Below are 15,584 nucleotides of genomic sequence, written 5' to 3'. Positions count from 1 at the left end.
AAATATGCAGGAGGGTAGGGATAGGGTCCAGAGTGACCTAGACAAATTAGAGGATTGAGCCAAAAGAAATCTGATGAGCATACAACAAGGGCAAGTGCAGAGTCTTGCACTTAGGAAGGAAGAAACCCATTCACTGCTGCAGGCTGAGGACTGACTGGCTAAGCAACAGTTCTGCAGAAAAGGACCTGGGGATTACAGTGGAAGAGAAGCTGTATATGAGTCTGCAGTGTGCCCTCATTGCCAAAATGGCCTATGGCATATCGGGCTGTATTAGGAGCACTGCCAGCAGATCGAGGGGAGTGATTATTCCCCTCTATTTGGCACTAGTGAGGCCACACCTGGAGTATTGCGTCCAGTTTTGGTCCCTGCACTAGAGAAGGGATGCGGACATGACGGAGGGTCCAGCAGAGGGCAACAAAAATGATCACAGGGCTGGGGCACATGACTTACAAGAAGAGGCTGAAGGAACCGAGCTTTTTTAGTCTGCAGAAGAGAAGAGTGAGGGGGATTTGACAGCAGTCTTCAACTACCTGAACGGGAGTTCCAAAGAAGATGGAGCTCAGCTGTTCTCAGTGGTGGCAGATGACAGAACAAGGAGCAATGGTCTCAAGTTGCAGTGGAAGCTGTCTAGGATATTAGGAAACTATTCTGCTAAGGTGGTGTTGAAGCACTGGAATGGGTTTCCAAGGGAGGTGGTGGAATCGCCATCCTGAGAGATTTTTAAGGCCTGGCTTGACAAAGCCTTGGCTGGGATGATTTAGTTGGGGTTGGTCCTGCTTTGAGCAGGGGAATGAACTAGATACCTCCTGAGGTCCCTCCCAATCCTGATATTCTATGGTTCTATGACATACAGTCCTATGACTCAATAGAAAAGATCCCAGGACTGACCCCAAAGAAGGGTGAGCTGGAAAAGGCAGAAGCAGGCAACTCATCTGGGGGATCTAAGCAACTACGGTGAAGATGGTGCAAAGATCACTCTGTGAGAATTAGCAAATGTGATTTAATTAAAAAAAAAAAACCTGCTCAGCCCTAGTCAAGGCATTTATTACAGTTCTCTCTTACATGGATTTTTTGATGTCTGATAAGGTGTGAGTTCTGACTGAAGCATTTCCGGCACTCAGACTACATGTAGGGTTTCTCTTCTATGTGGATTCCACAATGTCTGATAAGGTGTGAGCACTGACTGAAGCCTTTCCCATACTCAGCGCATCCATAAGGTTTCTCACCTGTGTGGATTCTCCTATGTGTGATAAGAGCAGAGCTCAGACTGAAGCTTTTCCCGCACTCAGAACACGTGTAGGGTCTCTCTCCTCTGTGCATTCTCTGATGTGTGACAAGGTCTGAGCTCCCACTGAAACTTTTCCCACACTCATGGCATGTGTAGTGTGTCTCTTCAAAGTTGATTCTCTCCTGTGGAATAAGGTCTGAGAGGCTACTTAAGTTTTTCTCTGGCCTCTGCTGAGTCTCACAGGCTGTTTCTTTTTCTGGGAGTGCACAACTCCCAGAAACATTCCTTTTTGATCTTCTTGAGAACTTCCCATGTAGTTCTATTTGATCAGCATCTTCCTACTGGGGTTTCTGCTCCTTATTCTCACTCAGCATCCCAACACCTGTTGGGAGGCAGAGAGAATCCAGACATAAGCCATACACTGCACCAGAGAGAAGGGAAATATCAGAGAAAAGAATGGAAAAGGGATGAACAAACCAAAATATGTGTGGGAGAGATCAAACCTATCAGGAGCTGGTTTTCCCCAAATCTTTCCCCAGAGGAGAGAGGAAGGGATCAGCTTTGGTCCGCATCTCCCCAGAACACTCAGGGGAAAGCTACATTGGGCAGGGGACCTGCTGCCACTTGTCAGAATATAGCTGGAAAGCCATGAGTCACATCTGTCTAATGATTCCACATCTGCAGGGAACAATCCTGAACTTGGAGAGCTCACAGGGTCTTTGTAGGGCATCCCAAATGTTTCCTGAATTCACATGCAGTTTTTGAGTTGGTTTAACCAATTCTCTACCTGTGCAGGCAGCTCTCAGGAGCACTTCTTTCTCAGAACCCTGGAGGTCCGGGACCCACGCTCGTCCCAGCTGCGAGATCACATCAGGTTTGGAAACTGGAAACCCTATTCCAGCCAAAAAAAACAAGGGAGGTCAGTGGAATTTGTGGGATACTTGTCACAAAGAATATTCCATTATTTTAACCCCAGCTCATTTTTAAGCAGTAACATCCCAAGGCCAGCTTCCTTGGCTCAAAGTGGCAGGAGAGTTATTATTATTATTAATCATATTCATTTCCTTAGTGCCTAAGGACCAACTAACAGTAGGTCGCATTGTGCTAGGCCTGAAGAATTTACAATCTAAATAGACAACACAGACACAGAATGGGGGAAGGGGTAGAACCCACTGTTAGAATAGAGATATTCAGGTCTGCCTGTAAAGCCTATAGTTTAAGAACTTAGGTGTATTTTTGTCACTTAGCTACTTACAGGGGTATAAAAATAAAGAATCAATATCACAGTACGCCTGTGTATAGGCCTTCTCTAATTAGGATAGTCTGAGGCCTTGTTCTTAGGCTAAGGCCTTTGGCTAAGCAGCAAGGGCAGCCATAAGCTGAGAAGTGAAGGGTCACATCCTCACATCCCAAAACAGTCACTCTGAAATAAGGTGTTATTGAGCTGTTAGGAAGATGACCCTGTTCGGACAGCACCCATCACCACCAGATAAACTTAGTTTGACAGCAGCCTGTCTGGCAAGAAATCACTTATCAATGGTTGTGGTTGTGAAACTCTCATTTCGGTATTGCTTTGTATTTATGTCCCACAATTTTACATTGTTAATCTGTCTGGTTCTCTAATTGTTTCTCTCTGCTGTATAATTAATTTTGCTAGGTATAAGTTAATTAGGGTAGTGGGATATAATTGGTTAGAGAATTATGTTAGAATTGGTTAGTTAAATTTCAGTACAGTGATTGGTTAAGGTATAGCAGAGAATATTACTGTATAAGGGGGAAGGGAAATTGGAATCATGTTTGTTAAGGGGGGAACGGGGAACAGGGACACAGGCAAGGCTCTGTGGCATCAGAGCTGGGAAGGAAACACTGGGGAACAAACTGTATTGGCATATAGAAATAAGCCCGACTGATGTGAAGGGTTTTGGAATATGCCTGCTTGGAAACTAACCCCAATAAACATTGCATTGTCTGTACTTCAGACTTCTGGTCTTTTGCTGCTTGCTGTCTGCGTGACAAGAACCAGGGAAGCGGGAGACCCTCTAACAAAAGTGACATGACCTGATAACTAAGAGGTAAGCCTTTAAGGAAGGTTTTAATATGCTTTGGAACAGATCAGGGATTCCCACGAGGATTGATGAAGGGGTGATGGAAAATACGCATTTAGATCCTTTTCTAGCTTAATATCCTTTCCCCATTAGGCACACTGTCATGGATTCATGGGATCTGTGTGATGCCTGGGCTTTTAAACAGTCCTTGGGGAGCCTCTGGCTTCAACACTCTTATTTCAACCTGTGAGCTCTGCCAGCTGGTCCAGCCAAACTACACTCCTGTTCAGAGACTGTTCCTCAGTCAAGGCACAGAGCAAGTTTTTGCTGTGACACTGGGCAGACTGTTAAAACATAGCAGGGTTTATTAGTCAACTGAAACACAGCATTGGAAAGTCCTTAGATTAGCACGGAGAAGCAAAGAAGACAATATAGTCCATACTGGCCAATGTCCTTGAGCCATGCTGCTGCAGAAAACAGTTTGGTTTCCTTTCACTGTGCCTGTCCATTTGTTTTCACTCCGGTAGAGCTCCCTGCGTCTGTGAGCCCAGTTCTTCCTGCTCCCAAAAAATAATGAGTCCATGTATGCTTCACTCAGACAAGCGGAGATCCTCCCATGGACAGGTGACAATTATTCCCTTGTCTCTGTAGGGTATTCCATTGATGTAGGTTGGTCCGAGCCAGTCCTTAATGCCCCATTCATATCACCCCATGACAACTACATGACAAAACACCTCATGTCTTCTGCTCGTTATGATCATAGCAATACCAATCACAGAGGGAAACTGAGGTGTGTATTGGCATCATACAAGTATCATCAAAATTCCCACCTCTGTCACTCACACACTGCTCACAGCCCTTGGAGAGAAAGCAAAGCACAGAAACTGGATCTTAGTCCAGTGAATACAGTGGAGGACAAGCTGCAATCCTCAAACCCTGGTCAAAAAGGAGAGGCATGTGGGTGCCTATCCAAACACGTGCCTGGGGCGGCAAGCTGCGGGGGGTGCCCTGGTGGTCCCTGTGAGGGCGGCAATCAGACAGCCTTTGGCAGCTTGCCTATGGGAGATCTTCCAGTCCCGCGGATTCGGCAGCAATTCGGCAACGGGTATGTTATGTGAATTGATCCTTGCCTATGATTTCAATTATAATTGTCTGTATTAAATCAAGTTTCTGTGTGTTTCACCAAACTTCACCTCCTCAATTAACTTTGAGTAGCCATGTACAAGGGCAAGTTGTGCCCCAACACGTAATCTTACAGGTGTAAAAATTGTACAGGCTACACTACCAGCCTGTGACATCATCAACGAAGTGCCCATTTGTGCCTGGGTAGTGGCCCTGCTATGGGAGGGAGGAATGCATCAAGGACTCAGGATTGGTGGCCAGGGTCGCTGTGCATAGAGATGAGGAGCTTATATGGGGCGGGGGGGTAATGAGTGGGAGAGGGAGGTCAAGAGTTAAAATAATAATATTTGGGGAAAAAATGTATAATGAAGTGAAACTGAACAGAAAGAAAACTGTAAAAGCAGCAAAGAATCCTGTGGCACCTTATAGACTAACAGACTATAAGGTGCCACAGGATCTTTGCTGCTTTTAGAGATCCAGACTAACACGGCTACCCCTCTGATACTTGAGAAAGAAAACTGGAGTGTGCGCTCTAAAGCAACAAGGCTTGGGTAGAGATTCAGGGTTAAAGGTCTGGGATCCCCCACAGTGTCTAGATCCCCAAACCTCTCCTCTCTCTCACTGACCCACCCAGCCCACTTTCTGGATGTCCTTCCTCCACACTCCCCCCCCCGTCCTCCTTCTTCCCATTACTTTCAGCCGTCACCTCCCAGTACCTTGAGAGCTTCTCGTGTTCCCTCCTTGTCTCTCACAACCTCCTCCCTCCCTGCTGCTTCTTAGCTCTAATTCTGCACACATCCTCCCCAAGTCCTGGCACTCCAGAATTATCTACTCCCCCTGTTTCCTCCCCTCCCATGGCTCTGTTCTCCCTTCACCTGTGGGTTCCTGAATGGCAACTTTATACACTTTCCTATCAAAAGAGGAGCTCATCTGACTGTCATACAAAACATGCACGAGTCATACACCTATTTGCTCAATTTAGAATTCAAGGAAAATGCATGAAAGCTACAGTTATTAATGTAGTTATGAATATATCCTATAAGGATACATTAAATGCAATTTTAAAACTACTGACAGCACCAAAAAGGCACATGTCCAAAAATTATTCTTGTGGGTGGGAGATAAGGCAAAAGAATGGGGGCAAGAAAACTTGTCAAAACTTTTATAACGAATGAAGGTATCAAGTTATTACTACTCAGGTTCTTTAGAGACCCCACAGCTTCTAATAACTGAGGGGACAGGACTCCTTACCCAGCAAGACCACTGTCTCATAGTTCTCCTGCATGACATCCCTGTAGAGGGCTCTCTGAGTGGGGTCCAGCAGAGCCCCCTCTCCCCTGGTGAAACACACAGCCACCTCCTCGAAGGTCACCGGCCCCTGAAAGAGAAAGAGTCCAACACTCAGGACCTGCTGCCCCAGTCACAACCCCACCACTCATGGGGGAAAGGAGCCAATCAAATGGAAGCTCTGGGTGGCTCACAGTCAGGAGTCTGACCCCCACACCGTTCAGAGCATCCAGGAAACGCCAGGGTGAGGGTACGAAGCGAGAACCCCTTGTCTCTCTCAGCAGATCCATCACCCCCCCTGCTAGCCACAGACGGATACAGAAGATGAAGGCCCTAGCAGGGTGCAGGGAGAGCTCGCTGGGAGAAAGCCCAACGCTGTTCTCATTGTGAAGAGCTGGACAGGGCCAGTCTTAGTGGGGGGCAGACTACATGACGGTCCAGGGAGGCCTTGCTGAGGGGGTTCCTCCAGCAGGGGTGTCCTGTCTCTCCTCTTCCCACTTCTCTTCAGCTGTCTGCCCCTGCAACTGTTCCTGCAGCCCTGCCCCTCCCCCCCTTTGGAGCTGCCTCTGGCTTTGCTGCTCCCAGGAGCCTCCTGTGTGCTGTGCAGGAGGGTGTTGCTGATGTCGGGGTAGCCCCACCAGCCTGCCTCTGTGCCCAGTCTCTGCTGAGCTGAGGTGGGGGGACAAGATTCTGTACTGCTGACTCTGGGTGAGGAGTGGGAGCTGCTAGCTGCTGCTGCTGTGTGAACGAGCCTTTGGACTAGTGAGTGCTGCTGTGCTTGAAGTGACCATGCTGAGTCTCACACTCCCCCAATACACACACTGTCTCTCTCTCACACACACTCTGTCTCTCACACTCCCCAACACACACACACTCACTCCACAACAGACACTTCCATTATTATTTCTTCCTTTTACTTCCTGTCAAAATGCGTAAAGTACATAAAGTCTCTGTAATTTTATTCTTTCACCTTCAGTCAGGATTACAGTGCTGTTATTTTAGCTTTTTAACTGGTCTGTGCATTTCACTGTTTTATATCTGTCTTATACTTAAATTCAATTCTTTGAGTAATGAGTTCTAAAATGCCTTATCTGTCCTGGTTGGAGTAATTATCATTATTACTGTTATTACCGTATTGTGCTTTGTCATCATTATTTAAAATGGTACAATCAAATAATAGAACGTACATTTTGCATTGAATAATAGACTGTAAATTTTGCGTGTACTTACGTTACCAGTGCTCATTTAAAAAAAATAATTAGATAAACTCAAAACTTTAGACACTGTGCAGATGAAGATCACTTATCTTCAGATTGTATTTTTAGTCTGTGATGAAGCAGGGAGTGGGGAAGATTGACCTGGGGATGTTGCAGGGGAGTTTTACTGGGACTATCTGCATTGGTGATGAGATATCAGGGTGTCACTTCACTTGAGGGACAACAGCTGAGCATGTAACCTGAGCCCAGGAGTGGGATGGGGCCACTTGACACCTTCTGCCTGGGAAACTGGACAAAGGCTGGAGGAGGAGCCAGGGGGTGTGTGGCTGGAGGAGACAGCTGGAGGGGGGGTTTCAGTTTGGAGCTGGCTGGGGAAATGGAGGGAGGCCAGAACTGTGTCTGGCTCCCTACCCCTAAGATGGACCTGACCAAAGGGTCCTCTTGTTTGTACCTAAAAGCTCTCTTTGGGACTGTATTCCTGTAATCTAATAAACCTTTTGTTTTACTGGCTGGCTGAGAGTCACAGTGAATCGCAGGAAGTGGGGCAGGTGCAGGACCCTGTCTCCCCCAAACTTCATGGTATAGTTGTATCTGGAAAGTAACTTAGAATTTCTATGAAAATAAATGCAGTTCCAAGTATGATACTAATAGCAGTGATGGAGTCAAATGTTAGTGAGTCACATACATGATTGGTTTCAGAGTAGCAGCTGTGTTAGTCTGTATCCCCAAAAAGAACAGGAGTACTTGTGGCACCTTAGGGAGACTAAAAATTTATTTCAGCATGAGCTTTCGTGGGCTACAGCTCACTTCTTTGGATGCATAGAATGGAACACACAGACAGGAGATATTTATACATACAGAGAACATGAAAAGGTGGAGACACAATTAACTCAGGGTTAAACAGAGACTGGGAATGGTTGGGTCATTACACTAGTTGAATCTATTTCCCTACGTTAAGTTCTCCTCACACCTTCTATGGATCATCTTAATTATCACTTCAAAAGTTTTTTTTTTCTTGCTGGTGATAGCTCATCTCAATTGATTAGACTCTTCCTGTTGGTATGCGTACTTCCACCTTTTCATGTTCTCTGTATGTATAAAATATCTCCTGACTGTGTGTTCCATTCTATGCATCCGAAGAAGTCAGCTGTAGCTCACAAAAGCTCATGCTGAAATAAATTTGTTAGTCTCTAAGGTGCCACAAGTACTCCTGTTGTTTTTGCACATACATGATTGTGATCAAACATAAATGCCAAAATACCTAGAAAATAAATTCCCGTTCTTAATAAAAGAGAAAAAACCTTAATCAGGTATATAAAATTAAGTAAGTATGTTGTCCATGGAGTGAAAAACAATTGAATAAAATAAAGGAGATAATGGCAGTAACACAGAGTGTGTCTGTTAAGTAAAATCTGTTTCCTTTCTCTATATTTATTTATCTCTACTAAAGATATCAAACTTGTGTTTCTGACACCTGCATCAAAGCTCCAGAACTGATACCTCAAGGCTTGGAATAGGGAATATCTTGCTGTATTATCTCCTGATTGTTCTAAATTTATTTTTACATTTAATATGTGGCAGTAATTGGAGTCAGTATATATTTATCTTTCTTTATATAACAATTAGATACAGTGCTCATCAGTGAATTTCTAAGTTATTTTCTGCAAAAAAACCCTACAATTTTCAGGTGCCTCAGTAGCCCCTGGAATCACAATTAAAGTTGCCCCCCCGCCCAAAATCTGAAAAGGCCCCTGGTGAGCCAGGAGCAGCCATAGGGCTGCAGCATATCTAGGGCTCCAGCAAGATGCAGCTCCCGTGTGACAGTGCAAAGCCCATCTTGAGCTGCAGGCAGAGCACTGGGCACCACAAGCCATAGCAGCAGTGTAGGAGTAAGGGTGGGAATGGCAGCCAATGATTTTAGTTTACTGTTCATTTACTGTGTAGTGTTATAAATAACTAACACATTGTGTTATATAGAATCACTGTATGCTAAATAGAGAATTGATTGATCAGTATGCAGAGAGAATAATCATGTATTAGGTATCTAAGAAAACAGAGTTGAAATGCAAGGCCTGTAGGCTGAGACCTGCAAGATTTTAGCTTAGCTATTTTAGGCCTTGGAGCTAAGAAATGCTAACGCAAGTAAATGGCCGAGGAATAACCCGATGCCCTAAGATTATGGGAAAAGAGGTACCAAGTGGTAACAGGGTGAACAATTAGCTAGAAGATTAATTTTAAATAAAAATATTCTGTAAAGGCACCTCTGTTTCCAAATGTGCCTTAATCACAACACACAGGTTGTGTGTCAGTGCTAATGAGGTATAATCAGAATCACGTTATAAAAAAGGGGTGTCCAGAGGGGGAAAACTGAGCTCCTTATGGGAAACTCCAGCAGGAATCATCCCTCTATTGATGATCAATCCATGAGAGACTCATCAGACCCTAATACTATTGAATAGGATGTGAGTAGAACTAGAGTTGTAATTTTTGCACAGGTCTTTATAGAATGTCTGTGTGCTTGGGTATTCATAACCTGAACTGTAACTTTAATAAAACTTGTAAAACCGACTAGACCTTGTACTTGTGAATATCTGTGTGGTCACTACTCTTGGTCTTCCTGTGTTCCTAGAGACTGTACATTTGAAGCAAGTAGCAGAGGCGACTTTCACTCTGTTAAGCTTGAAACTGTCACCACCAGAGCCGACCCTGCAGCGGTGTAATGCCACATTACAAACTGCACTTTAAATAAAATAAAAGGCTGCACAATACACCACACACCAGGCCACCTTCACTTCTGCGCTGCTGCTGGCAGTGGCAGTGCCTTCAGAGCTGGGCACTTGGCCAGCAGCCGCTGCTGTGAGGCCGCCCAGCCAGTGCTGAATTTGTTCCAGGGCTGAACTCTGGAACCTCTTTCAATACAAATTAAGCACTAGAGGGAGGCATCTGGGTCTGGACATTATGGTGGGGAGCCTGTGAGGGCCAGGGGGGATGGGAGGCACCAAAATACAAGTTCACCCAGGGCGCCATTTTCTCTAAGGCCAGCCCTGGAGCTGGGCATGGGAGGAGGGGCACATCCCCTAAGGCCGTGGTTCTCAGCTAGGGGTCCCTGGACCTCTGGGGGGCTGTGAGCAGGTTTCAGGGGGGTTTTCCAAACAGGGCCAGTGTTAGGCTCGCTTGGGCCCAGGGGTGAAAGCCCAAACCTCACTGCCTGGGGATGAAGCCTGGGGCCATTAGCCCTGCCACCAGGGGCTGAAGCCAAAGCTTGAACAATTAGCTTTGTGGGGGCCCCATCACATGGGGCCCCAGGCAATTGCCCTGGTTGCCACCCTTTAACGGCAGACTTGGCTTTTATATGCAGTGGATTTTTTATATCAGGTTGAGGAGGCCTTAGAAAGAAAAAAGTTAAGAACCCGCCCCCTCCCCTCCAAGCCTCACTGGTGGGTGCCATCTCTATATCTCAGAGCATCCACTGGTTAATCAGGTCAGGCTCCAGCCCTGGGATTCTGGTCCATTTTCCTAGCCCCACCTAGATGGGTTGTTTCCTGTCCCACAAATTAGAGCATTTCCACCTTCCAACCTCATGGGTCTCTTCCTAGAATGGAAGCCACATATTAAACAAGTCCCAACATGTTTGCTACATCCTGGCCTCCTCCCATTCTCCACCCTGGGAATTTTTTGGCGAATTCCAACCTCCAAACCAGACTGCCCAAGCCTCTCACCTCCTGTGTATTTGCTGCCCCTCTACCTCCAGCAGGAACGTACCAGCAACCCCCTGCTCCTCTGATAATCCCTACCTGAACTGGCTCCTCTGCAGCCATTTCCCGTCCCGGTCCCATGAGAGGATGGGATGAGATGGAGAGAAACATGGACGTCATTCTGCAGCCTGGCAGGGTGTGAAGGGCAACTGTGGAGGTTTCAGAACAGGCTATAGTTAATATCACATCACAAATCCCCCAGGATCTTTCCATGCAGAGACATGCCCTAGACTCTGCCATGCTGGGAACATGCTCGATCTCTTTATTGCAGGGGAGATCTGGCTCCTCCTGCCAGGTTAAGCCCACAGAGAGATTTTTCAGCCTCCCCAGTAATAAAGTCTCTGAGCAAAATGCTAGAAAGGAGCAGAACCAAAGGGGCTGGGCAGGCTCCATAGGGACACTGGCTCTCCCTTTCCCTCCTATGTAGCCATGACCTGTTGCTGGCAGAGATCGGCCACCTCATCTCCACCTCAGAGGTAGCCATGTCTGCGGGCTCCCCAACCAGCACCTACTAACCACCACCCACGTTGGGGGCATGACATAGGACAGCAAATTCCCAGCTAACAAAGGACAAATTGCTGCAGATAAAACGGACTGGGTTAACATCCCAAAGCTGAGGAGAATTGAAATGGCAATTGGAGAATTACAGAGAAAAAAGGGCAAAATAAGAGACTAGACAGTCAATAATTTTAGGAAGAACGAGGGAATCTCCTTGGATTTTCTAGCCACATGTGGGGAGGGGAGAGAAAAGGAGGAGAACCAGAGATAATTGTTTCAGTGTTGGAGAGGGAAGCGGCACAAACAGGAGGATGCAGGTATCTCACCCCCCTGACTCACACACACTCTCCCCCTGGACTTTCCTGGCTGCACAGAGACCCTTCAGCCGCCCACCTGTTCCACTGCCCTTCCCCTGCCTGCAGCTCTGGCTTCTCCGCCCCCCTCCTCCCAGCCACACAAAGGGGAACCCCCGGGCCCCAGTGTCTGTCCCCACCTGGGTCCCAGCAGGGCCGGGGGGCAGATCCTGGCTGCAGCTGAGAACAGCGGCTCTGCTTTGGCTCAGGTGGCTCCAATGCTGCTGGCAGCACATGGACAACGAGGGAGCAGCTGCTCAGCCAGTGCTCCCGTGTCACAATGTGCCAGAGCCCCGCCCCCAGGAGCTGCCCCGCCCCTGGTCTGTGCCAGCTCCCCACCCCCAGGAGCTGCCCCATCCCAGGTCTCTGGGATTTGTTCTCCCACCTCCTTCTTCCCAGCAACCCCTCAATCCCAGCTGCTCCCTTCCTGTGTCTGCAAACACCGCCCCCAGGTGGGCTGCAGTGCTCACTGGGACTATCTCCAGTGGCTGAAGTTGCTTCCATCTCTGCTTCATTGGGAGGGGACGGACAAAGCGACGAGATGGGCCCAGGGAGTGAAAGCAGAATCAGGGGGCAGGGAAAGAAGGACTGTTTGGAAAGGTGGAGTGTTTGGGGGGCATTGTACCAGATGGAGTGAGAAGAAGTTGGGCAGCAGATGCTCAGGGAAATTGAGGGGAACCCCCTGGGTGTCCCAGTGTTGGCCAGGGTTTGTACAGCACCTTGCACAATATGAGGTCCTGAGCTAAGTCATGGTCTGTGCAGCACCTGAGAGCCCTGATGTCTGTTTCCTGATCACAGGCACCGGGAATGGATAGAGGGAAACCTCGGCACCTGAAGGGTTAATGCAGCCCTGTGTGCAATCCCTGATAGGGTGACCAGACAGCAAATGTGAAAACTCAGGACAGGGAGTGGGGGGTAATTAGGAGCCTATATAAGAAAAAGACCCCAAAATCAGGACATCCGGTCATGCTAGTCCCTGCTGCTCTCATGAAGAGTTGGTTTAGGGCAGGGGTTGCCACCATTCAGAAGTGATGTGTCGAGTCTTCATTTATTCACTCTGATTTAAGGTTTCAAGTGCCAGTAATACATGTTAATGTTTTTAGAAGGTCTCTTTCTATTAGTCTATAATATATACCTAAATTATTGTTGTATGTAAAGTAAATAAGGTTTTTAAAATGTTCAAGAACATTCAGGCATTTCATATCCCTCTTCATTTAACGCAGAGAAACAATTTAATTTGCACAGATCCATGAACAGCAAAATCTTCCTATGTCTCTTGTCTGAGCCAGGGCATTTAATTCCACTGAAACCTTCTCTCCTGCAATGGCAATGGTCAGACAGAGGGGACGTGGCCACCTTCAGCCCTGTTAGTGAGATATTCACTCTGCACTTTCTTCATGCTGCTGTTGTTATTCCATGAATCATCAAGGATAGAATAAAAATCTGAGTTTACTCCAGGATGAGGAAAGAAAGGAGCCACCAAGTCCCTGAAAAATCTCAGTGCCCCAGAGAAAATCTGCCTCTGCTATTGGTATCATTAATGTGATAGGTAAAGTGACTGTCTGAATTGTCCAGGTAGGGAATGAACAATCTACAGCATCATCAATAACCACAAACACACTCTAATCATGCTCCAGCCAGCAGGGAAATGGGCAGGAATTCTTGCTGTTCAGCCACGGCCACACTTACAGAACTGCACAGCAGTACCTGTAGTGTCTAACTATCCAAGGAGTCAAATGGAAACAGCCTGGTCTTACTCATAGGCAAGTCTACATTCAAAATGCTGCAGCTGCACAGGGGTGTAGCGATTAAAAATAGGCAGCACCCACTGTGGTGCTTTTTCAGTGCTGCTGAAGACACCTGGTGGAAGAGTGGTTGCTACCCTGCCCCCCAGCTATGTTACTGGTGCCAATGCATCTGCACTGTGTTAATGAAGATGCTCTAAGTGGATGGGAGAGAGCTGTCCCATCTGTGGAGTTTATCCACCTCCCTGAGAGGCAGCAGTTAGAATCATAGAATATCAGGGTTGGAAGGGACCTCAGGAGGTCATCTAGTCCAACCCCCTGCTCAAAGCAGAGCCAATCCTCAGACAGATTTTTGCCCCAGATCTCTAAGTGGCCCCCCCGAAAAATTGAACTCACAACCCTGAGTTTAGCAGGCCAATGCTCAAACCACTGGACTATTTCTCCCCCCAGTGGGTGACGCTATGTTGGTGGGTGTGCAAGCTGTGGTGTTTATCTGCATATATAAAGTTATGGGGGTATAGCTCAGGGGTAGAGTGTTTGACTGCAGATCAAATTGTCCTTTGTTTAAATCCAAGTACCCCTTTAGAAGCCTTTTTTTAAAGGAAAACATTCATATCAATTTCCATTATGTTCAGGAGTTCCACTGTATGGGGATGCTTGAAAGGAATTTGAACACTCAACATTTTCCTGTGCAAATGAATAAAAACCCAGCTAAGCTGTCCGTCAGCTGAAATCAGTTCCAGTCTTCTGTGTCTAGTTTATGTTTTCATCAATTAAACAAAGGTATGTTATGAATGCACACTTGCAGATCTCTGTTCTCCAGGACTATGCTGTGCAGAGAAACAAGAACCACATCCAGTTGGGGATCAGGACTCTGAGGAGCAAAGACACCTTGGTGAGGGAAAAGTCACCAGCATCTTGGCTCCTTCACGTTCAGGCAACATCTGGCCCCCAGGACAAGGCGTGAGAAGAAGCCAGTGGCTTTGAGAAGGAAAATAGCCACCTAGAAGCTGGTTAGAGTTGCCAGGATCCCCAGAAATGCCACCATCCCATGTCCAGGAATAGTCATTCGAAGGTGGTGTCTGAAGCAGGACCAAAAAATGCAGGGAAAAGCCCTCAAAAGGTCTGAGCTGCCAAGACCCAGATGGTGGTCAAGATCCCACCTAAAATCAGGAAGGGAGAGAAAAAGGCTAAAACCACATCCAAAGCCCCCAAAGCCAGGGCTAGGAAGTTCGCACCGAGAACGAAGTGAAGAGATTTCCATTGGGATGACTCCTGCTCCCCAAATGGCTCTTTATGAGTCACCATGGACTAGCCAGAGAGATCAAGGTCCCTCAGGACAAAAAGCCTCATGGAAAGTACAGTGACCCGGGGAGGTGGAGGTGTCTCTTCCAGAGGGGAAGTGCTGTGTTTTGTGAAACACCTCCCAGGTGAATGATGCACTGAGAAGGCAGCTGCCCAAAGCTCCTACATGGGCTTCCTTCTCTTCAATCCGCTTCTGTTGTTATTTCAGAGCCAGCACTAACGGAAGTGTGTCCCGGTAACCTCACAAGCTATACAATAGGCTGTGTCTGTATCTCAGCTTTGATTATGCAAGTTTTCAATTGATTCTTATTGTGATACTTTCCCAGTTCTCTGCCTCATTTGAACATTCTGGTCATTGACTGAATATGGGGAGGAATGAACTAGTTTGGTAAGTACATTGTGTTCGTATGTGAGTGAAAACAATACTGGAGGTTGGCAGGTGCCTGTTACAAAAAGAAAATGGCAAAGCTGCTAACATCCACCATCTAATTATACTCTAGGTAGTGATGCTTTTAGAGGAATAGATCAATGTGTTAATAAAACATCTTTGGTTCAATAAACATTACAAACTTGGCTACTTTTGGGCTAGTACCTCCACAGCTGGGATGGGTCATTCAGTCCTTTGTACAGAGCTTCAGTTTGTAGCAAAGTCCCTTCAGAGGTATGAAGCAGGATTGGAGACAAGATGGAGATGAGGCATCAGCCTTTTATAGTCTCTTGCCATGTGGTCTTTGCTTTTTTTGTCCCAAGGACACTCTATCCAGCACGTGGCATAGAAAACCTTAGAGTTCTGTCTGTAGGCAGATCCCTGCATACCTTGCTGAGTCACAAGGCATATCTGCCTTCTCTCAATGGGTCGATTGTATAGCTGATGGTCCTTAATGGGCAATCAAGCAGGATAGGCAGATCTGACACCAACTTACCTTCCCCAGAAGCAGAACACAAGTTTGAAATACAGACAGCATAGAGTCAATATTCATAATGTCAACTACAATAATGATACACATTTAGAGATAGCATCATTATAAT

At 46.7% G+C, this 15,584-nt stretch overlaps 1 long non-coding RNA gene across 1 annotated transcript; it reads right to left on the bottom strand.

Annotated features, from left to right (window-relative positions):
• Positions 1-1,039: 1,039 nt before the first annotated feature.
• On the bottom strand, positions 1,040-2,134 carry LOC115643868. The gene is made up of 3 exons (XR_003998389.1): positions 2,016-2,134; positions 1,359-1,610; positions 1,040-1,190 (listed from the first exon to the last, which is right to left on the bottom strand). It is a non-coding gene; the product is annotated as an uncharacterized LOC115643868 (long non-coding RNA).
• Positions 2,135-15,584: the final 13,450 nt, after the last annotated feature.

Source organism: Gopherus evgoodei, unplaced genomic scaffold, assembly GCF_007399415.2.
Source record: "Gopherus evgoodei ecotype Sinaloan lineage unplaced genomic scaffold, rGopEvg1_v1.p scaffold_74_arrow_ctg1, whole genome shotgun sequence".
NCBI lineage: Eukaryota > Metazoa > Chordata > Testudines > Testudinidae > Gopherus > Gopherus evgoodei.
This window is presented reverse-complemented; position numbering and strand designations above follow the sequence as displayed.